The 23013-nt window shown below is 42.3% G+C and overlaps 1 protein-coding gene across 5 annotated transcripts in view; it reads left to right on the plus strand.

The window, feature by feature from the left end:
* The first annotated feature begins 4454 nt into the window (after nucleotides 1–4454).
* Nucleotides 4455–23013, plus strand: part of kug (kugelei) — a 143976-nt gene continuing 125417 nt past the window's right edge. For all 5 annotated transcript variants that reach the window (XM_066736562.1, XM_066736565.1, XM_066736563.1 and 2 more), the window contains exon 1: nucleotides 4455–4981. The gene's annotated coding sequence lies outside the window, so the exon portion shown is untranslated. The remainder of the gene's footprint in view (nucleotides 4982–23013) is intronic.

The raw sequence follows: 23013 nt of genomic DNA on the forward strand, positions 1-23013 counted from the left end.
TATGTGTATGTTTAATGTAGTCGTAGGACTAACGATAAATCAGAATGGTGCCAAATGGGTGCTTCCCGAGATCCGTAAAATATCACGAGGATCGTAGTTTTGCCAATGAACAAAGCATGCTCAACGGTCATTTGTTCCGCGAGCGACCGCGACTGGCCGGGTCATATCGGATTTTGTGGTCCCCGACGAAATAGTTGCAGTTTTAATCAACGTTCGCTCCGACACGTTTCGCAATCTATCAATGCGACGGGAGTCTTTAGCCGAACAAAGTGACGAGCATGCGTGAAACGCACGCGCCTCGCGTTACACGCTTAAAAAAGCGAATATATATTTCCGCACACGGTCAAATTGACGGCGCATCCATCGATTTTATCCGGTTTTATCAGCTTCGTCTCGTGTTTCTTAGCCTCACACTGCACACACGGCTTATTATTATTGTAAACGGTTCTTCAAGATCTCTCACTCCGACGCCTCCTATTTAGGTTTCATTAAGAATTTTCTCCTCTTCCTCGTATAAAGCATCGAGAGTCTCTCATCGCGAGAGAGCGATGTAATTTCCCGAATGATTTATGGCGCCCATAATGACGAAACGAAGGTCGTGATCTCCACGGGATCTTCACGAATCGATTCAAGTTCGAAGCAAAAGCGAGTGTATCGCGTCCCACTATACGGATCGGGGGCCGGGATAGGAGACTCCTAGGTACTTATTTGCCTTCATCTTATACGTATCTCTTTTAGCCAAGATGCGCCGCTGATTATACTATGTAGAAATATTCCTCTTCGTCCATTTTACGCGAGACCCGTTGAAAAGATTTTCAAGCTTGTCGATGCTTGACAAGTTTCGTTTCTTTTCTCTCGATATACATACACGCGTATATTGAGTGTGTATAGGGTTAACGTATAGTCCGATGTATATAAACGAGTAAGCAAGAGTGTCTGCAGTCTAATCACCGAGTAGTTCGGGACCGCGAAATTACGGGTAGCAAAGGTAAAACAGTACGGAATGGGGTAGACAGAATATGTGTGTGTGCACAAACGTGTAGCTAACATACACAGAAGCAGCCGACAGCGGCTAATGGATGCTTAGAGGTTGATAGCCTTGAGCCAACTGTGGGCTATCGCAGCTATAACGCGCTGTGCCCAACCAGCCTCTTCCGAGCTTCTCGACAGACACAGACAAACACAAATCTACCAACACGAGCAACAATTTTCTTCCTTCCTCCTTCCCTTCTTACATTCCATTTTTACCTTATACCAGCAATTTACTATTCTTATCACACTTTGCCTTGAAATACCACTCTCCTTCCTCACATTACTTTTCTTTCATATGTTTCTTCAAATATTATTATCCCTTTATTCATTTAGGTACTCTTTTCTATCACTTATTGCGTCAATTTGTACCTGCTTTTGTTCCCTCTATTCTCCCACACTTTGTTCCCTCATTTTATACATTATTTTTATCTCCCGTTTCTTTTATAATTCCTCGTTTTACTCATTTCGTTAATTGTCTGTAAACACCAATTGGCCGGTGAACGTTAGAAGACTGGTCATCGCAAGTTTGTTGACCTAATGCACGATTCTACTAATAACGCTTATTTACATATTTACTCAATGGGATTTGTCAGAGTCCGCAAGGCTCATCGGTAAACTAGCATCGTTACGTATTGATATTAAAAAGCCTAATCGCCATGCATATGCATGTGCCAAGATATTTGATAAGCCACGGTTATTCTAATTAACTTAACTGATTAAGAGCAAAATCATTAAGATTAGTTGGGATTCGTCTGCAAATTCCTGGTATAGCACATGGTATACGTTTGGTCCGTTAGCTCAGTCACTAACAACTATCGAAGTAAATATAGTACTCCGGTGCAATCGCATGTTTGTTCGGATCGAAACGCAATTTACCGACACCGCCAAAGGATATACGACTGAGACACGTTCCACGCCACGTTAATCCATTAAGCAGATTTCTTTTGCACCACTACTACTCACCTTCGTCAGAAAAATTGGTTTCCTTTTAGAAAACCATGAAAGCCTCGCACGTGGAGGAATCACTTTCATCCACTCTCTGACGGAACGGGACACTCCTCGACCATTCAACACTTTATTATTCTACAGTATATTTATGATACAGACATGAAATATTCCATAATGAAAAGTTCACAGTCGTTCGACAATAATTATAAAAGATTTAATGGTTTTGTGTTTTGACTTATTATACATTACTCGTGTATATAATAGTATTCGTGCTTTCGGTGTATATCGTGCCACACACGCGGTGCGTAAAACAGTACTGAAGTTATTCTAACGAATTTGACATGGAAATATTCCGAGGAATATCGAGTCAAGGTGGAATTGTATGGTGTTGGGTAGTAACGGACGATTTTACTACTTTCTGCTGGTGAACAAAGAAAGTACCAGCTACATAATAGAGCCTTCTAAATGCGACGGCTGGAGAGGGTGAACGTGGCCATGAGAGGCGATAAACAACGTCAGGTAGAGAACCTTTGTCGGTTTAAATGCGATAGAGACTGATAGCGTGGGTATAGAATATGGAAACGTGCGCTGAAAAGATTTACCTGAATTTACCAGCTACTCCAATCACACTCATTTTCATTCAACCATATTTCTGGCATGTGTCTTTTCTCGAAACAATATCACCGAACACGAAGACAAACGCAAGGAACTTTGTCGAAAAGGGACAAAAACCAGTGGTAACAGGAACACGTGCATGGGAATACTACATTTTCCAAGTGCGCAGCGACGTTGAAATATTTCGAAGCATAATTTGGACAAATAGGATTGTTAGGATGAAATGGAGATTCGTATCTAAATTGTGCTATTTTAATTAAGTAAATAAATTGAGAAGAAGGGGCCAGAGTACGAGAGAGAGAGAGAGAGAGAGAGAGAGAGAGAGAGAGAGACGACGACGCTCCATGTAACAGCGTTATTTAGCGCGTTCTTTTGTTTCGCAAACTTGGTGCTCCGAAAATTCAGATGGAAGTCAAATAACAGGAACGCGTGTGTCAAGTAATAGGACGGGGTAGCAGTGAGCTCTCTTGGGGAAATGTCGCTCTCTCAGCGACCTCTCCAAGTTGCATGCGTCGAGTGTAGTGTACTGTATAGCACTGTACCGTCGACTGCGAGGCTTCATTGGCAGGGCAAGACTACAATCAGATACGCAGCACTACCTATACTATTGCACACGTAGAATAATTTTACCCAACTGCAATGGTAGAAATGCTTTTCCATCGACTATTCTCCGATTGAAACATGGGTTACTAAAGAAAATATGAAATTTCCATGGATATTATATAGTTTGACGCATGCTCCAAAAACTATTAATTTATACACCGAGGATTAATTGAAAAACGATAAAGTAAAAATAGACTACAGAATAGAAGCAAAGTTTTCCAGCACTGTAGCCTTCATTCCGAAGAGAGCAAAGAGCTGTTCAATCTTTCAAGGTATAAACAATAGATAATCCTACTACAGTATATAGCATAGAATATACAGTCAGTCAAGCTGAGCAGCGTTTCGTTGGGGCGTTGTAAGGCGAGGAGATTGTCTGTGAAACAGGTTGAAGCTTGATAGTTGAGAGGTATGTTGGAGGATGAAGAGAAAAAAGAATGGTCTAGTTTGTACCTGTTTAAGAAAAAGTATTCGGCTCAGTGGTCCGACAAGAAGTATATGTTAATCCTTCAAGGGCAGTTTTGGACGAGGTTGGATAAAGCAGAGTGCAGTTTGGCAAAATGCACCCATTGTCAACTCAATCTGAAAAATGAATCTAAGAAGCGAAACTCCTGCTGATATAACGGAGATACTCGACGGTGATAAAAAAGGGAGCCCTCGTTCTCTCGATTAATTGAACAAGTTTGCGAAAGGAATGGGTTTACACGTGTATTGTAGCAGAGAGCACGGAGGAAAATAGTTTTCGCAGGGTGTAAAGCAGGCTGAATCCTGGCGGTCGGGGATTTAGGTAGAAGGGAAACGCAGAGGAGGCTAGGAAATGGAGTCCCTGAAAGGGATTGGCCAGTCTGGGTAAGAGGTCGTTCATGGAGAAAGGGTCGTCGACGTCTGCTCGCTGTGGAACTCAGTGTGGAACCACGCTGGAACGGCTCGAGGCTTCGGCTCTTCGTTGAACCGAGCGGAGCGTCGAGCGTGCGAAGGCTGGTCGAGTTTGGAGGGGGGAAATGTAGAGGCTCGTGAGAGACGACGAGGGGAGACGCGCGGCGTTTTACCCTCGGGTGGGAGCGAGAAGTGGCTATGTCGGTTCAGTCAGCAGAGGTAGTGTAGGATGTTGAATGTGCGAGAGCGAGAGCGAGAGCAGCGGCAGGGGGAGCGGCGGAGCAGGTAGGGAAAGGCCGCAGAGGGGGGGAAGGTGCTGGAGGTTTCGGAGCCTTTGCGTCGTACCGCGCGTCGCGCTAGTTTCGGTTTGCCGCTCCGTCATATCGGACGTCTTTTTCAAGCGGCGGCAGCTTCCACGTGGAAGCGGCCAATGCATTTTCTTCTCTTATTATATTAATCGCAATCATCGTACTCCTTTAATGACTCTTCCTCTCTCTCTCTCTCTCTCTCTCTTGGACCCTCGGAGACCACCCCTGACTCACCCACCTGACCCTATTAAATGAGAAAATATAACCGACGCCGAGCGCCTAACGACGGATTGCAGTGCGCGGAATTTGTACGGTGCGAGTGATTCTTCTTTCTTGATGACTCGGCTAGCGAGTCGGCAAGAAAACGGCCTTGTTCCGATAGAGGTGCGGGATTTCCAAAGCCCAATCAGTGCTGGTGAGAAGTGCAGTGGGGTGCATGAATGAAAAAGTTCTTTGAGATTACCGAACCCCGGAAATTATCGCGGGTTATACTTTCAGTCGCCGAATAATGTGGCATTGGATTACGTGATAGAGTTCTCGTTCAAAGCTGTGTGCTTCTCATAATTAAATACTACCTGTTGGAAACTACTGCTGCACTAAAGGTAATTTTTATCGATTGCTCTCTTTGTCGAACAGGGAAATAGAACAACAATTCCACGAGCGATTTCCTCGAACCGATCTTATCAAAATTACGAGACTAAAACAAACAGTAATTCGATGCCGTTGGTTAAATGCACAGAATTTGATCTGTTAAATCTACGCTGAGATCGGCTTTAGTGCGGATCGGCTTGTATACAAGATGGCGCGCCGCTCATCTTGAACTCCACCGAGAAGCGAGATAACACGCTCTGCGATTTAAACTCCTTCCGAAGCAACGATTGCACGTACCATTGTCAGCTGCTTTTTTTATCATCGTTATTTTACTTTATAGACCCTAATCATTTTCGTACTTATTTATTATTATTACCATTTGTTTTAGCGTGAAATTAACCGAGAGATACCTATACTAATGAAGCGATTACGTATAGTTTATATAGAGACGTTAATTTAAAGTACCACGAGACGACTCGTTTTATAGGAAGCTAACAGTCAATTGCTCTCTATCAATTGCTGACTCACCATTGTACAATAGCCGTTGTAAATGGAAAAGGGACAAAAATCAGTGAAAATATGTACATTTAGCTAAGGGTGGAGCAACGCGGCTACGTAAATACTACACCCAGTGAAATGTCATTCAGTTTCTCAAGTGCGTGCAAAACTCTAGCGCAATCCGAATTAAACTGGCCTCTACTTGAAGCGTCAACTAGAGCATGAAAAAGCAGCTGGTAAGGAGCAGCACGTGCATCAGCAAACATAAAACTGAAAAATATTTCAACTCTCGAAAAATTAACCCCTGAATAAAGAGAAGCTTCTTGGTGCAGTTTGCATTATTATTTATTATTGTACTACCTGTGTAAAATAAGCTGCGAGTGTATTCTCAGAGACTTTGATATGCGAGTAATGTTTGCCTGGTTCGCTATCGTAAATAATGCGCAAATGCGATTCGCCATGCTTTTAAAAGTTGCTTTTATTTTTGTAACGAGCCCAATTACTCGTTCACTCTCTCTCTCTCTCTTTTGTTCCGAGTGAATAAGGGATATGGAAAAATCAATTTGGATTTGCCACACTAATCATCAGACGAAATGATCAATAGCGCTGCATCGGGAAATACAAATAATGATTTATTTGAAAATGTATTTTTTCACGAGTTTTTAAACCTTTTGAAAATAATCTAAATGGCGCATGTAACGAAATACGTTTATACACCCTTTGAAGAAACATTAACCGGTGCATTAAGGGTCCCAGTTTATTTATGAATTGGTCGAGGTTTTAAAGAGACAGTTGTAAACAGGTCTTCGTATAGAGCCGTGGCAAGACTCGGGATGCATTTTGTCGTACTCTTTCAAGGGACTGTGGGTAATTTGTGAAGGACCCCTTGCGTAATCAGTGTGCTCTATTTGCTTGCACAGTTCATACTCTTCACATCTGTCTCTTTATTCTACTCTGCTTCCCGTTTCCACCAAAACTTTCTATATATCCTTCTCTCCCTTCCCCGTTAGGTCTTTTATTTTTCACATAATTTTCTCTTTTTACCTGGTTGACTCGTTTTCTCCCCTCCTCGCAATATTCGGGTCGTAACAACTTGTCATCGGTGGTAGGAGATCGTTACTCTCTTTTCGAGGCTCGACTTTATCTTTGTGAAACAGGCGATAAAAAGATTATCGGCCGTTTGATCCTTCCTGGTTATTGTTATTATTATTAGCGTGAATCGAGAGTTTCAGTCCGAACGAAAGGAAAATTGTTTTCCTACATATATAGAACCGCATGAACTTGTAAACGATCATGGCTGCTGTAGGACGAGCTGCGACCAAACCGGTTGGGCCATTATTTTTTTTATGACGTAATTACCATCCATGCCCGCGGCCGATTCGGCTCAAGCATCAGCCGTTCTCGTTCTCTCTCTCTCTCTCTCTCTCTCTCTCTCTCTCTCTCTCTCTCTCTTGCTCCCGTCACAACCCAATCTCCGATGTTCTGATTTCGTTACGGATGCCACGAGGGGTAGAAACTCTCCCCGCGTAATTTCCACGTTATTAATCCGTTCGGAGGCCTCCTTTGCACGCTCCGACTCGACTAGTCTCCTAAAATTGTAATTTTTAACGACTGCGTGGATCTCGGCTGTGAAAGATTTCTCAGTGAATGGAAGAACGAGGTGAGGTGGTGCCGACGTAAAATTAATTTTTCGGATGTCGGGCGGTGGCGATGAATATTGGGGTATCGGGAGGAGAGAGGCTCGGGTATAATAAAAGAAGAACAAAAGCGCGGGCAGGATTTCGAGTCGATTTAAAATTCGGAGTGCAGGATGGCCGGCTACAGTCGTCTTGTATATTTTAGTAGGGCGCCGCTTGTATACGTTTCTGGTGGCGCGGAGGAAAGACCGGGGAGGTTGAAAGACGCGACGAAAATAAACGAACGTCGAAGCCCGCCATCCTCACAGATCTTTCGGCTTTTCCCTTGATTTATTCGTGTGTCCCTCCCGAAAATTTCCCAAAACCTTTCCAGCCAGTCGCGCGCAGATATGAAATCAAAGCTACATTCGAGAATAACCCTGTCAGGAATTTCACGTATTCCTCTTCCCCTCGAGCTTTGAAAAAGAAGACCGTGCAATGCAATAGTTAAGGGATTCGACAAAATAGGAACGTGCGCTACAAAGAGGTTTACTCCAAAATATCTAAATCTATCTCTTTCTATTTCCTCGTCCCTTTGACGTCCATGCCTCGCTTTATTATTTCACGCGAAATGCACATTTCCTAGAGATATATAGTACTCGAGCTTCGATCGGACAATGTACGGACATTCCTGAAGGATACATACTAGAAAATCCTCGATAAGTTATGGCAAATGGAAAAAAGTACGACAAAACATTTGCTGTTAAGCCAGAGCTCGTGTAACGTTTATATATTAGGAATCTAGAGAGTACTAAATTAAGAGGATCCGAAAGACTGGGATGTGCAAGTAGAGTCACGAGTGGCGAGACTCATTAAGTGTATAATAAGTAGAGGTGCATACACTATACGTAACGCGATATAATTTAATTTGGTCCGAATTTAGAGCCTGGAATATTTGCATTTCAACGTGCGAGTTTTTACACTTGCACGTATAGTAGCTTAGCTGGTTTTGTCGAGAGTCGTAAAAAGGCAGATATTCACTTTCTCAATTTTATGTCCATTCATATGGATAAAGAGGGAGGGAGAGAGATATAGAGAAAGAGGGAAAGGCGAATAGAGGAGCCCACACGTTCGGAGAATGAGCGAGAGCGATGAATGGGCTGAAGTTGCCACACAGCAAAGGCGCAACAGGAAGCCCTTGAAGTGTCTTCAAAATTCGATACGTGGGCGAGGAACTTTAGCCTCCTTAAATCAAACTTTCACAACCAAATATTAATTCCCACACTTGACAGTTTCCGGTCTGCTTCGATCGACCATCGTTTGTCTTCGGATATTAGACAAGAGTGATGCACGAAGGTTTCGAGCTTTTTACAAACAAAGGAGCAGTTTTTGTTCTCTCGAGAGAGCCGAGGCTTTCGACAAAAATCTATAAGGCTACGAGATATTAGCGAAATTATTGGAAATCCAACCGAACGGGACAATGGTGGTTGAAATTTTGTAAAAGGAAAGCTAACATTTCTCTCTCTCTCTCTCTCTCTCTATATATATATATATACTTCCGGTGCGCGGACTATATGCGCGATGGCTTCCAAAGGGACAAGAGTTGGTGGTGGTACGTATGTACATGTGGGTCAGTGAAGGTAAGCGATTAAGGAGAATTCGCAATGGGTTTTCAAGTGGAAATAGAGCTGCTGGCAAGTGTTTCACGAAGGCGGCTAATAAATCGGTGCTAAAGAGTCGAGCGACGTGCGACTTGCGAGTTTCGAAAGGGAAGAGGAGAGAATCTTGCGGTGGCGTTACACAGCTTCGCAGTTTGCGCTGCACTAAGAACGTCAACAACGGATAAAAAGGAGCAAAAGTAGGGAGGATTAGTGATGCTGGTGTACCTACAACGCCACATACCGAATTAGAGAGAAGCTTATTACTGTGGCGGCAGCTGCGTACCGTAATCCTTGTCCTCATCCTTTGCTTTCCGTGGTTATAGGTACGGCATGGAACAGCCTGCCTGCTGCTATATAGCTTGCTTGCGTTATTGCCTCTAATTTAAACCAATGATTTCCTGTCCTTCCACCCCTCCAACACCTTTTCGTCTATACAGCTTTCCCAAACTTTTGCAGCCATCGCGTTCTTCGTAGCGAGAATTCATCGATCATCCCCGCTTGTACATTCCCAATTTGTACTCTCACCATATTAACAACCAATACCAGGATATACAGAGTTTATATCGAAGCAACGACTCTATATCGCGTCCTTGCATTCTCCGTTTCAAACATCCAGGCTCGACCTGCCCTTCATTGTTACCAAGGTCATAATGTCGACCCCCTCGCCACCCCTACGAGGACAATAACCTATAAATCAGTGTCAAAGCGCACTGCGCGTTAAGCAGCGGAGCACGATTCTGTAGACTGGTGACGTTGAGAACCAGATCAGCATTGTTTAATCATGCGACGCTATACACACACAAATACATACGCGTTAATTCCAGTTTCGTTTGAAATAAACTCGCGGAGTTTTCTCGATAGTGAAATTCTTAGGTTTCGCAAAGGGCCAGCAGGGCGAACGCCGGTGGCACGTACGCGTACAGTCGTGTATAAGAAATGGGAATTATGCTCTCGCTAGAAACAAAGTGAGACTTTTTGCCGGAGCACGTAACCTAACCTAGCTTTATCCGAGCGGCACGCACGAGCATTTCATTTATCGCGTTTGCTGGTGTGTATACGGTCTACGGTCAAGCCGTGCGACGCCGCCGGCCGGAGTGCTTCTTGCTTCTTTCCTCCTTTCTTCCTCTCGCGCAGATATATATATATATATACATACACACTATATACCTACTATACCTCTTCTCCTCTCTCCCTTTCGTATCTTTCGGCCTCGCGTCAGCATTTTACGACGAGCAATAAAATCCGCGAGCTGCCTCGACAAACAAAGCGGGAGCCGGCATTTTAAAAGAAACCAGTAAGGTAGATTTAGCCGAAGTGGGTTAACCTTAAAATTTCCCGTGGAGAGCTGCTTGCAGATATCAGGGATGTGGGATGAAAATAAATCGTGACAGCATAACACCCGCCGTTATCATTATTGCTTTTCTATGCGACGCTGCTGACTCTTACGCAGCTTATGAAACCTTTCACTCACACCCTCTCTCCTGCTTAAAACTGCACTTTTATATCATGCTTCATCTGCTTTTCAATGGCTCCTGCTGCAGTTGCAAGAAACGTTACGCTAATACTCTTCTCTCATTGAATACGTGGCTTATACTTATTTCTTTCACCAAAAGTTAATACATTCAACGTATCTCTATCTCTATCTCTCTCTGCCTGAAGAAACCATTCTTGCTACTAGTGGAAGCCTGCGAGCGCATGGCGCGATATCTCAAAAGGGTCAAACTTCTTAGCACAAGTTGTTAAGCTCGGATTGTAGGTGTAACATTCTGCCACTAAGCCCGTGCTGCTAAAACTAACCGACACTTGATGCGCGGTCTAAGATTAGCTGCTAACTTACAAAAGTTCTTGTTACGGAATGGCTGGGCTCTTGCTGGCCCAGCGATAAGTTTTATCCCACACGTAGGCCTGGGGTTACAGGATAGTAATGAGATACTCGTTACTCGCGTTAAGCAAGGGCGTCGAAGAACGGACGACCGCCGAGCTGAAAGGAACAATAAAGGGGGATAGCGTATACGTGTGCACGTCTCTGTGTCGGAGTGCATCTATCTATGTGTGTGGGTGTTTGTGTCAGAAATTATTAAGAGAGTGGGTGAAAGAAAGTAGGGAAGGAAGACAAAAAGAAGGAAACGACCACTCGTGCCATGTGAAATCCGAGCTTTAGCCTGAGCTGACCAACTAGCGTCATTACCAACATCACAGGGAGCTCGTTAGTCTCATTTAAATTCGCCTGCTTAAAAATAACCAGTCGCGTGAGAAATGGATCTATGAGAAAGCCACGATCAATCGGATTTTCCGTGCCCCCTTCACCCACATTTTTCACTTCGCTTTTCACTCAAGTTATTCCCATCCATACTTTGGCTCTTGCATTCTTATAGCGCGCTCAAAGTCAAGTGGATTGCTCTATGTACTGCGCGAAACGATTCGATCCCCCAGGAAACAGTCGCCAGACCGGAAATTGCTTTTGACGAGATTTAATTATTTCGCATGCTCGAAGGGAGTCGCGTTATCGGCCAGATATAGCCTACAATGAATACGATTTTGTCACGGTCATTTTTCAACCCTCTTTCACCCTATTGTCCAGTGCCTATCTTAAATTCTTCGTTCTTTCATCCAAGGATAAAAAACATCGATAGCTCTTATTCAACCATCAGTTGAATTTTTTATTCAACCTAGCACACAAGGTACTATACTTGGCAGAGTTAGCTAATCCGTTCTCGCTTTAATCATTTAGCACAGCTGGAGAAAAACTTTATAAATGTAAAATGAAGGAAGCATCGAGAAGTTCGATAGGATTCAATGGAAAGTAACGGATCATTTTTCATTCGTCTCTTAGGAAGTTTTTTGGAGGTTTTTCCGATCGATGAGTCCACATCACTATAGGCCATCCCTTGCCGGTGTATTATAGTACATGGGTTGCAGGTTAATTCGCATGCGTTTCGATTATTCCGCATTCCCCAGTGTGCATGTCACCCTCCTCTTTCGTCTTCCGATTGTTCGGATTTCCCTTAGGAAAGGCACGACATATTAATAGGCCGAGAGAGTGTGTATCCAATATACTATATCTGAAAGTCGATCGAATCCTAAATAAAATGCACTTGAATATTTTATTCCTCCATGTATTTTAATACTCACAAAATTGAGAAAAAAAAATCAATATCCCAGAAGGAGGCCAGGCTGAAATTCATCGGGCTAATTTGTATTGAAAGAAATTAAATTACGCAAATAAAATGATTCGTGTCAAAGTCAGAAACGTCAAGTGTATATAATAGGGCGATGACGTTTTATTAATTTTAACAATTCCGATATAGATAATTTTGGATTATGAAATTCATGCTAATAAGGGGGCATAATGGTGGAGGTCTGATTGACGATCCATCGACATTATTCCTGTCAATGGTCCATAGCAATAAATAGTAATATATCGTTGGAATATTTATGAGAGTCGAGGGGTGAGCGTCTCCCACTCCCATTAAAACTTACTGCGAAATATTTAGTGGACATTCCAGGCAAGTTTTATCCCCGGCCGACAAAAGCATTGCTGCTTAACTAGAATTTTTCGTGCTGCCGTTTCAGCGCTGCTGCTGTATATTAGGTATAGTTGGTGGAGCGAGAGATCCCGGGCCATTATTACGTCCCCCTCAACTTGTCAGGCAGATCGGACTGAATCTGGGCCCTCGTAAGGTACATGCCTGCCCCTTGGGGGATGATTCATCCCCGTCTCCTCTCTCTCTCTCTCTCTCTCTCTCTCTCTCTGCCCTATAGTATATTGCCCATCTCCCTTCGAAATTCTCGTTACGCTGCCTCGAAATGGCCTCGCACGATATGTGCGCGCACGCAGCCAATCGCCGCTTCTCCTCATGCATCTTGTTGATATTTCGTGAGGGAGAGCGAGATTGACCAGCAGTCTAGATCGTGTAGTAACTTTGAGCCAAGGCTTAGCTGTAACGAAATATATATTGTAATATTAAGGATTCTATGGATCGCCGGCTGAAGCACAATAAAGCAGGCACAAAACGCTTTTTTATTGCAGACAAAACTGCCTTTAATCGTCGTCTGTATCATCGTTCAGCAATGTTTTCATAACTGGCTCGAAAAGTCTCTTATTCGTATCACCTGCAGTCGGATACATCGAACGTTGAGAATCCTCGGCTTTCACCTTTATAACGTATACTTAATTTTTCCAATAATATATATTTGTGTGTGTCTTTTGGGTGGACCAGGAGAACAACAATTCACGCACAGGCCCTCTCTTCTTCCTTCGTAATATTGTTTGTTTTGGACGCGGAGCGGGACGCGACAGCAGGCAGCAGCCGGCCGGCAAGCACAGGTTGATTGTGAAATAATTGCGACATCCATTAGCCCAGTTGCGTCTGACCGATTGCGGCTCTCGAAAGAGCGATTTGATCATTGCGACGGTTGAATGGGCCAATTTTAATGGGCCCGGGACCGCGCGCTCTTCAGCACATTCGACAATCCTTTCTCGCACGAACGACACGCGCTCCCAACCAAGCATAATATGCTCGAGGATGAAAGAGCGTTTCGCGTAGCGCGTAGGCTCGTTTATTATAATGCTTGTACGTCCTTTCTCTTCATTATTTGCCTCCGAGAAGACGACAGATGTCCTTCCAGAGGCGAACAATGCCAACTGCAATGGCCTCGGACGAAATTCGACGCCACGGAACAATTTGCTACACCGTGACCGGTGAGATCAACCCCCCACGCTCCTCCTCACCACGCGCGACCCCACTGCTATCTCCGCAACGAATCGACGTGGGATGTGATTTACGAGGCCCGATTCGTCTGACCAAGGAGCGCGAAAATCATTTCAATTTTAATGTCCGGCCGGATCACCTCATCATTTATTCCCTATCCGGTCGGAATTATTGCGCAGGAAACTCATTCAAGCCCGAAAACGATTTCGCAGCGAAATTGCGAATCTGTTGCGTGCGGTTGGATATCCTCCTCCGCTGACGATAATAATAATATTCGGTGGGATTATTCTGGAAGAAACGGTCAACGAGATTCTGCATCGGTGTCGATAGCTTTATTTCGATCGTCTCTTCGTCGATCCACACTGACCCATTCTCTTGAAACAAATAAAGTTCGCTTTGTGCGAGTAATCGCGCTCTAACTTTCCATTTGCTTCGGAGCAGACAACAAAACGCTTCATTCATCCGTTTGACTTTGTTGAAAAAGAAGAAGAAGAAGAAGAAGCAGCAGCGAGTATATTCTTAGCCGATTAAATGACCCATTGACCACTCCTGTCTTTCCATTCTCTTTCTCCCTTCACGCGTTTTATCCTCCCGCTAACCGATGTTATCCATCCTTGAAGTTTATCATGGAAGAAATTAGCGATTGGCCTGGGGAATTTCATGGGCTGCGTGCTTAGATAATATCGTTGGGTTTTTGCCATGAAAACCAACCCAGCGTGCAGAATGTATTTCTTCCGGGCAACGATGAAGGTAATGGTAATTTTTTGTTATTTCGCTAGCAGCCGCGTAAACTCCTGGAGGATATCCGGGACTTGTAGAACATCGAGCTGCGTTGTTGGCTTGACGCCAGCCTGAATGCCGTGGAGCAGCGATAAATTAATTGACGCGCCACCATGCCAAAATATTATAATCTAACCAACGACCGGACCAACGAGCGTAAAAACTATAGTTAAACATTTCGGGTTCTTCCAGATGAAAAGTTCAGGCGGATGGAAATAACTCGAATGTGCTTCTGTACTGGTTACAATATTTTTTTACGTCACGCATCAGGATCGATTCTCCTATGGGAATAAAAAGTTTCATTTCGGGCCCGGCGTATAGGTATAGCCATCGAGTTAAGTGTAATCGGGTATACTCTTATCTGACTCACTGCATGGCCTACGTTATCTTATCAGTTATGGTATCGTTTTACCTGAGCTGATCTACTGGCGCCGTTCGGTCGATCGTTCACGTATTTTTACGATCTTCGTTGTACTCAGCGGAAATGTCACTCTCTCTCTAGCTCTCTCTCTCTCTCTCCCTCTCTCTGTTATGTTGCGTCCAACTCTCAGCAGTTTACCTTCGAAATTAGATTCCAGGAATTGATAGATTTTACACACAGAGAGAACTAGGCATTAGGGCTGGCATTTGATCCTCTGCTATTTTGTATTATTTAGTGCTATTTGTCGACGATATATCAGACCTCGAAGAGCAAACGCATATCGGTTCAATGGCGATTAATATTAACGTCGAACCGCAGCACGGCTCGATAGTTCAGCAGCGGCTAGTGTTACGCTTGATTTGTATCTGAACACTCTTCCAATCAATAATTTGCAATTGAGCGATATCGAATAGACGGGTCTCTGTAAGGGATATATATTGGTCGCTTAATTCTTAATGCTCTATACTCGCATGTGCATATATGCGTCGACTGCCATGAAATATTTCAATTTTTCTCACGGTAGACCACGTCCTTGTTCCAAACTGCATAGTACGGTACACTATGCATTCCTGAAAAAATTATTTTCACTTTGAGAGATGAGAGGGTGGTATTCAGAGAGAAAGGAACTCGTGAGAGAGAGAGAGAAAGAGTTTTAGGGTTTTTCAGACGTTGGCTTATTTGTACCGGAACAAAGTGTCTCCCTGTCTCTCGGTATATACTAGAGAAGTGGATCGACTTATTTAAAAGTTTCGTTTCGCGCGAGTGTCTGTCCAGCACGTTCAGGAATACCCAGAGACGACGTCGAAGATCCGCAAACTTGCACTTTGGGAAGTCGGAGTAACTCTTGTCGTAAGCAACGGACTTGCTTTCCTGTTTAATGACAAAGTCACCCTGTAACCATTTGGCTTCTGGCACTCGGCAACAGTCGGGGCTCTCGCTGAAAGCTCACTTCAATAAACTTTCTGCAAATATAATTTCATAAGGTTCATGTCTGTAAACAAACTGCTTCACGAAACTGTACACGTTGCACTCCAATAATGATTGAGACATATCATAACCAAACACGTACTGCAGCATAGGGAAACGTACAAGAAGATTAACACGTATACGGTATGGAGTATTCCCGATAAAACCGCACACCCTGTATTTTCTAACGATCCTGGCAATATTCGAGAAATAATGAGAAAAATTGCACTAATAAGTTACCGCGACGAATAAACATTACAAAGGAACGTTTTAGAAATTCAGATTAAGGTTGAAACGATGGATGACGAACGTGTATTGCGAGGAGGCATAATCTGCATTGCAAATGAGGGAAAATTGTTGACGTCTGAGAGGGTTAGAGGGGAGAGAGAGAGGAATTAAGCAACACGCATTCAAAAGAGGTTTGCCAGTTAAAGGGGTTTTAATAATTTTGGAGCATCGGTCGCGGTCTGACAAAAGAAACTGCGAAGTATCAGCAGGCGTTGCTATACCATCCTGTCATCCCCCTCATCTTCCAAATACTGCATCGTTTCTATCTTCGTTTCAGGGCCCTTTACTTTGCCTGACATTTCTTGTCGACTAAAATGCAAATCACGCCAAGCTTACGCACATATTACGTGGTCTCCCTCTCTCTCTCTCTCTTTCTTTGTCTAACTCGATTTTCATAGGGCTTCGGTCGTTAACACCTAGTTGTGACTGATGGCGTCAGAAATTTCTACCGAAAAATATCAAAGTTGGAAATTATTGTATTAGTGGCAGTGATATTGTGGTCGCGCGCTAAGAGAAAAATCTGAGTTCCGTGATAAGTTGCGGAGCATCGTTAAAGCATGGGGACCTCCTAGCGCAGCAGGATAGATAGATGTAAAGGATTGGAGCAGCAGCAAGCTACACAGCAGGCTACACCACGGCTAAATGTATCGCAGCATCGCAACTCCAACCAGGACCCCGGGGGATTTCGTTTTCACTGAATGGAACGAAATCACCCCGAGCTCTTGCTGCGAGTACAAGGGCAACTTGTTATCCCATCCTGTCTTGTTAATACTCCACGGCTAAAAGTCAAGTGTCTAATTTCGTTGCAGGATTCTACCTTCCCCGTTTACCCCGACCCTTACTCTAGCTCACTTTTCCCTATGAACTTTCTAAGCTAAATTTTTAGAATTCGAACAATACCTGCGGCGAAACAGAGAAAGAGAGGGGGAGGGGGAATAAATACTAGGAGCGTTTTTTCTTGATCGCTCGCATATTGCGAAGTCTGCGGCACGTATTAGCAGCAGCTGCTTCGACGCGCATAAAAATAACATGGCTCAGCCTGGTAAATCTTCTCTTCACTATGTGCAAAGATCTGTTGACGTCGTTCAAAGTCTCAGGTGAACAATTTAAGAAACATCGTGATGTCTCGACGGTACCTAGAGACCGATAACAAACACGCATCGACTGCCGCAAAATTTCCACATTCAATTTGCAACTTTGGCAAATATGACTTTTTCATTATAGGGTGTTTTTTCTTGTGCCTGCATATGGAAGGTTTTATGTTATTTGACTATATAGTAGCACTTAATATTACCATATTTCATTTAAACTACTGTTAAATTTAATGAGGGGGATTGTTTCAGAAAAATTGCATTAAATAAAATAATAATCAGTTAACGTTATTATATTAAAATGATAAAGTTTGTAGATGATTCAAACGATATTAAAAAATATTATTCTTGGGGTTTCCATAAACATATCAGTATGCTTGTTATGCAATTTAAAGAGCGAATTTATAAAATGATAATACTTGGAGTTTCTTATTTTTACATGACAATTACATCGTTTTACCGTATTTTACTAAAATTAAAATACATAATATTTGCAGGGCAGATAAAAAAATAAGAGATAGTATAATTATTTTATTTTTTGAAAGTGTTGAAACAGTAATAGTCATATCCGAATTAAATTATAAAAGATATTACATAAAATGCGATATAGCTATTACTCAAGCTCGTATATGTAAGAATTGTAGGAATTTCCTCGTAAATAAGTCAAATGCGTAATATTCACATAATGTGATAATGAAGAAAACATTATTGTCAATAGAAACCCTTTTTAAATATTATTGAAATTCATATTTTAAATTTTATAAATTATAGTAAATTTTATTCATATGAATTAAAATTTTTTCTGCATGCTCAGTTGACTTCAGTCTTAATAGAACCTCCTTAATATTTTATTAAATGTAACTATATATACAGTGTGCTGAAATTTATGCTGCAAGGAATATCTTCTTACCCATCGAATTTAGAGAGAAACTAAATCATACATATTTCTGATACTTTTAAAATTCTACTATGTGGCTCCTAATTGGTTTCGTCTTGGGAGACATGTGAAGCATTTAAGCCAGTCTAGGTTTAAACGGTCCTCCCCACTTTGACGTCAAAGCCCATACAGTTATGTGAGCTGGGAGGTTAAAGTGGGGGGTTCGTTTAGAGCCAGACTGTGGCTTTACTGATGCAAAGGTCATCTTCACTGCTCTAAATGGAACTATTTATTTTTTTAATGTTATATTCTTGTAGTTTCCTTCAGGAGCTTTACGAAATCCTTTTTTAATTTTCTCATTTCATCCAATTGTTTACGAGATATTTCGAGTTGAAATTGCGTATATAGTGTGAGTTTGACCGAAGGTGTGCACGGACACTAGGCGTCACATGCACGTATAGTCGTGAACTCACCTACGTATACTTTCAGGTCCAAGTATCTCGTAAACGATTGGATAAAATGAAAAACATAAATAAGGTTATTGAAAATTTTTGAAATAACCTACAAAAATACGTAGTCGAAAAATATAGTTCTCTATTTAAAAAACTCCAGGTGATCTTTATGAGTCCTTCCGCATCCCTGTCAAGGTCAAAGCGATATGGCCGTCTGAAAAATTTTTAGCATACTAAAAATATACATGAACTACTTGGTATCCAAATACCTTGAATAAGAAGAGACTTGGTTTAACAGAAATATTGTGACACAATATTAATATATTAAGTGAATAAGTGCTACTGTGTTAAAAAAACAAAATTTTCTACTGTTAGACAAACCCCCTGTATATCATACCTCGCGATTGAATTAATTTCACACGAATAGCTCGTGGCTTCCTACGCAGTTGCGGAAATTTGTGTATCATTGAGAAATAGCGCGACTATAGGAGCGTAATGATTCGTTGACACAGAGGGAAGACTGTGAAACGCGGAGCGAGGTTCAGCACGGCGAGTTGCGTGATGGGGTCATCGTGCGAGACTCAAGGCAAATGCGAACGGCGAAGCTACGATCTACGTGGACTGAATGCGATCTCTTTGCAGGGAATCCGAGGGCGCACGTATGTACCGATTATAGTTAAGTATCCGGACATACCTTCATTCGGAGAGAACGGTTATCCCGTGGTTTATGCGAGCAGGTGGAACGTGCCCGAGTGGAACCAACGCAGACCCCACGCTTCTTCCATATCTGCGAGATTCTCCGTGACCAGCGTGTATTTCCTACGTTTCTATGCGCAGATGTTGGCGTGTGCATTCCGCTGTCTGTCCTTCTCCGATCGACTACCATCCAGCCAGCGCTGAGCGCAGGTCTCCCATAATCGAACCAGACATCCAACTTTTATAACGCTTCCAGCCTCCTCTGTAGAAAGATCCAACCTACGTATATATCGTGCGTTCGACGGAGCCTTCCTGCTTTCGTCCTACTATATCCGTGACGAAATAATGAAGACAGATCCCACACGCACGATCACCAATCTTACGCTCCAATAGTTTCCTTTGAATTCAATGGGAAATATCGTTCTTCTTTCTTAGGGAATTCTACCCTATTTATGGACCTCTTTAGGAGAATTTATGAATGGATGGAAATTGGCCTCAACTGCGAGAAGCAGCGAAGCTGTGAAAATGGCCGAAAATGGCTTCGGTATATGCAAGCTATATAATATTTATGTATATGAACGTTGAAAGATTCGGCTTAACGCGTTATACGTTTATGGTGCAACGAAACTGTTTGCGGAATACGCGTGATCAAAATGATTTCCTCGCTGATAGTATATGGTATATATGATTACAGCTTAGCATCGAAGCGATATAATGGAATATTCGCGAGGCATCTCGTTGCGGTGTATATCCCTCAAGTTTATACTGTACAAACTGCGCCCTATAATGGATTAGTCATTGTCGCGTGAACGTGCGATACACCCACGCTTCGGCTGCAACTTATATGCTAAATTGAACTGCTCAATCACGTACCTTTCAATAATGGCCATCCGACTCATTAAAAGATAGCTCCGTTGACTTTTAATAAATATATATAAATTTTTCATATCTAATAAGTTTTATACAAGTCTGTTCTTTAAACTTTACGCGTTTGTGGTATCTGCCAAAACATATTTTTAAATCATCGATCAAATTATTGTGAGAAAGAAAACTTTTAAAAATTTTATTTTTAACATGAGCTCTTATAGAAGAAAAATTACGAAATTATATCGTATTGGAATATAAAAATATAAATTGTTATAAAAGAGGTGCTTTTAACTCATATTTTTCATAAATGCTAGCATAAAAATTTAGCAAGCTACAAACAAGTAAGAAAAGTTTCGAAACGAGTATCGAAAGTAAAAGAATGAGATATATTATTCAGTATCGCATTAGCGTCACTTTTGGCTATATACGTTCACCACCATAATTACTTATTTATGATCAACAATCCATTCATATAAGGAATAATATAGCATTTAGTGCATTTAAGCATATTTAAATAGATTTATCAAGATAAATTATAATTGCCCTCTAAAGGGCTCCCATTTGATACCAAACCAAACGACGAAGCCAGAGCCACGTGGTACACTATTGCTAAAAATTCTATTTTTAGAAAGTCGAGCGAAGATTTATCAGTGGCAGCAGGCATAATTATGAAAGTTCGCGTAGTGCCATGTATGTACATATACACATAATATATATACGTATACTATAGGTTTCCGAGTGGAAACGAACCCGTATGCCGTGATCGTGTTCGATTTGCTCATCCACCGGTGGTATAGGTACTAATCCAAGCGTACGCTTTCGGAGTAAGCCCGCATATTGGTCTTTCCGTATTTTTTCCCCGGACGAAATAAGAAAAGAAAACATTGCTTAATCGCGTTACGTTGCTTGCGCGGCATTGGATCATGTTCAAAAGGATGAATTATCGCCCGTCACAGGATAACGAAGGATTCTCTTTGGCAGTTCTCGTAATATTTCAACTATTATTTCATCCCGTGTAACAGGCGAGTTTCTACAATTACCCACGGCATAGCATTCTTTCGATTTTATCGGGAAAATATCTACATCCACCATCTATCACACGCGACGGCCTCAAATTACTCCGATCGTAAGTCTCTTGCGTAATCTTCCGCGTCGCGCGCGGTTCAACGTGCTCAACGCGAAAGCCGTAATCGAATTCACCCTTTTTCAAGCAAACCCAACCGATTTTTCTCTCCACCTTTTTCAATAAACTATTGCGCTACGCACGAATCGATTAATCGTGCCTTAATGAAGAAATTCCGGTAATTTGTAATAAAAGATTTTACGATCGAGATAGCTCATCTTTACGGTTCTTCCAATCGAAATCAATTTTTTCAGCATACCTGATTGGATAATTAATTTTTTCCTACATTTTTTTCTTTACCCAAGGTCGCTCGATATTATATACAGTCGAGGGTCAACCGATAGAGATCCCGAAGAAGGGGCCAACGTGTGGGTATATTGACCGAGGAAAATCTTGCGGGATGTTAGGAGTCAAGGATGGCTTTGAGGATGATGGAAGAAAATATCAATCAAAGCACTGTCAATATCATTAATCGGATGTACTGGTTGGTCAATTCGACGTTGATCGTGTACAAACGAACATGACAACGCGCGGAAGTCTACAAGCTGTAGCTTGTCACAGGTTATAGATACCTGGCAGATTGGCGGAAAGCGTGCGTGGGTGGATTGTGAACTGTCGAATGGGAGGTGTTTCTCTGTGTGTGTGTGTGTGTGTGTGTATGGAGGAGGTGAATCGACGAGGCAGAAGCTGAGCCGGCCATTGCAATCGGCATATTGTTACCCAACGGAATGCCATTTCTCGGTTGGTACACACCTTTGCAATTGGAACGTTCGGGCTTCGCTGTGTGACGCGTAAGCATCCAATTCGTGACTAGATTACTATTTCTATTTCTCAAAGCTTTAAGCCAGTGTGCGGAATCCGTTCGAGCACGGCTATTCCTCTGTAATGCAACTTTATCGTACATGCGCTTTGCATTGTATTTGATAAACTGTTATATATATATATATATATATATATATAGGCGGCACACGCACACAAGCGTGCATTCACATTCAGAGGGAGAGAGAGAAAGAGAGAGTACTATCTTGACACTAATTACAACACGCGGATGCAGGATGCTTCTGGATAATTATTCGAACTATTCGATACCGGAATTTATACGCGCGAATCACTCCAATCTACTACTATATGTATAACGAATCCCTTGACGCAGTGTCGAAGGAAAGATTTCTTCTATTCCAGTAGCATTAGTGAAAATATTGAAATTAATTGACAAAATAACGAGGAATTACTCGATCCGCTGGCTAATTATCTTGTACGCTAAGTAAGCTATTGAAAAGAGCTGGTTTTATGATAAAATGCACGGCGTGAATTATTGGAATAGCTTAATCCTGAATTTATCACTGCTTTCGTATAGAATTAAGGAAGAAGACGATGAATGTGTTGGTGCGTTGATTAATTCTCGCCAGTGCGCTAATGGGTAGTTGGGTATGGGTTACGCTAGGTGTTGCGAATTGACAAATAGCAGGTATCTTTGATTCCGTGCAAAGTAGCTTGGAGCCAGGCAGCTTTCACCGGCACCTCTCAGTCTGACGTTCCTAGCGACCCATTGAACCGAAGGGGGGAAGTAGAAAGGCCAGAGTTCACCGCTACCTTCAACTTCTTCTCCACTCGAAGGCGACGATCGGAGATGATCGATCGGCTGCACGATTAGGGCCAGACGATTACCGTCCATGCGCTTCGTGACACTCTGGAAGAAGGTGTTCTATAATTAATGAACCAACTATCGAGAAAGAAATATTCAAATAACTGCTGTATGCGATATCGCCTAGCGTATATATATATTATACGCGATACACTTATTATTCTTGCCGCGTGCGAGTTAATTATGATCAAGCATTATCTCTCTGCCGTAATCAATTACGACGAGACACACATATATATATATATATATATATATATATATATATATTTCAGGCGTTTCAGGCTCTAAATCTGAAAACACGAAGGAGCTATATAGGAGCGCATTTTATCGCCTCGCTCGGCGTAATATTC

This window comes from Prorops nasuta, unplaced genomic scaffold, assembly GCF_024137725.1.
Source record: "Prorops nasuta isolate Cenicafe-Biocafe unplaced genomic scaffold, Cenicafe_Pnas_1.2 PNAS00015, whole genome shotgun sequence".
Classification (NCBI taxonomy): domain Eukaryota; kingdom Metazoa; phylum Arthropoda; class Insecta; order Hymenoptera; family Bethylidae; genus Prorops; species Prorops nasuta.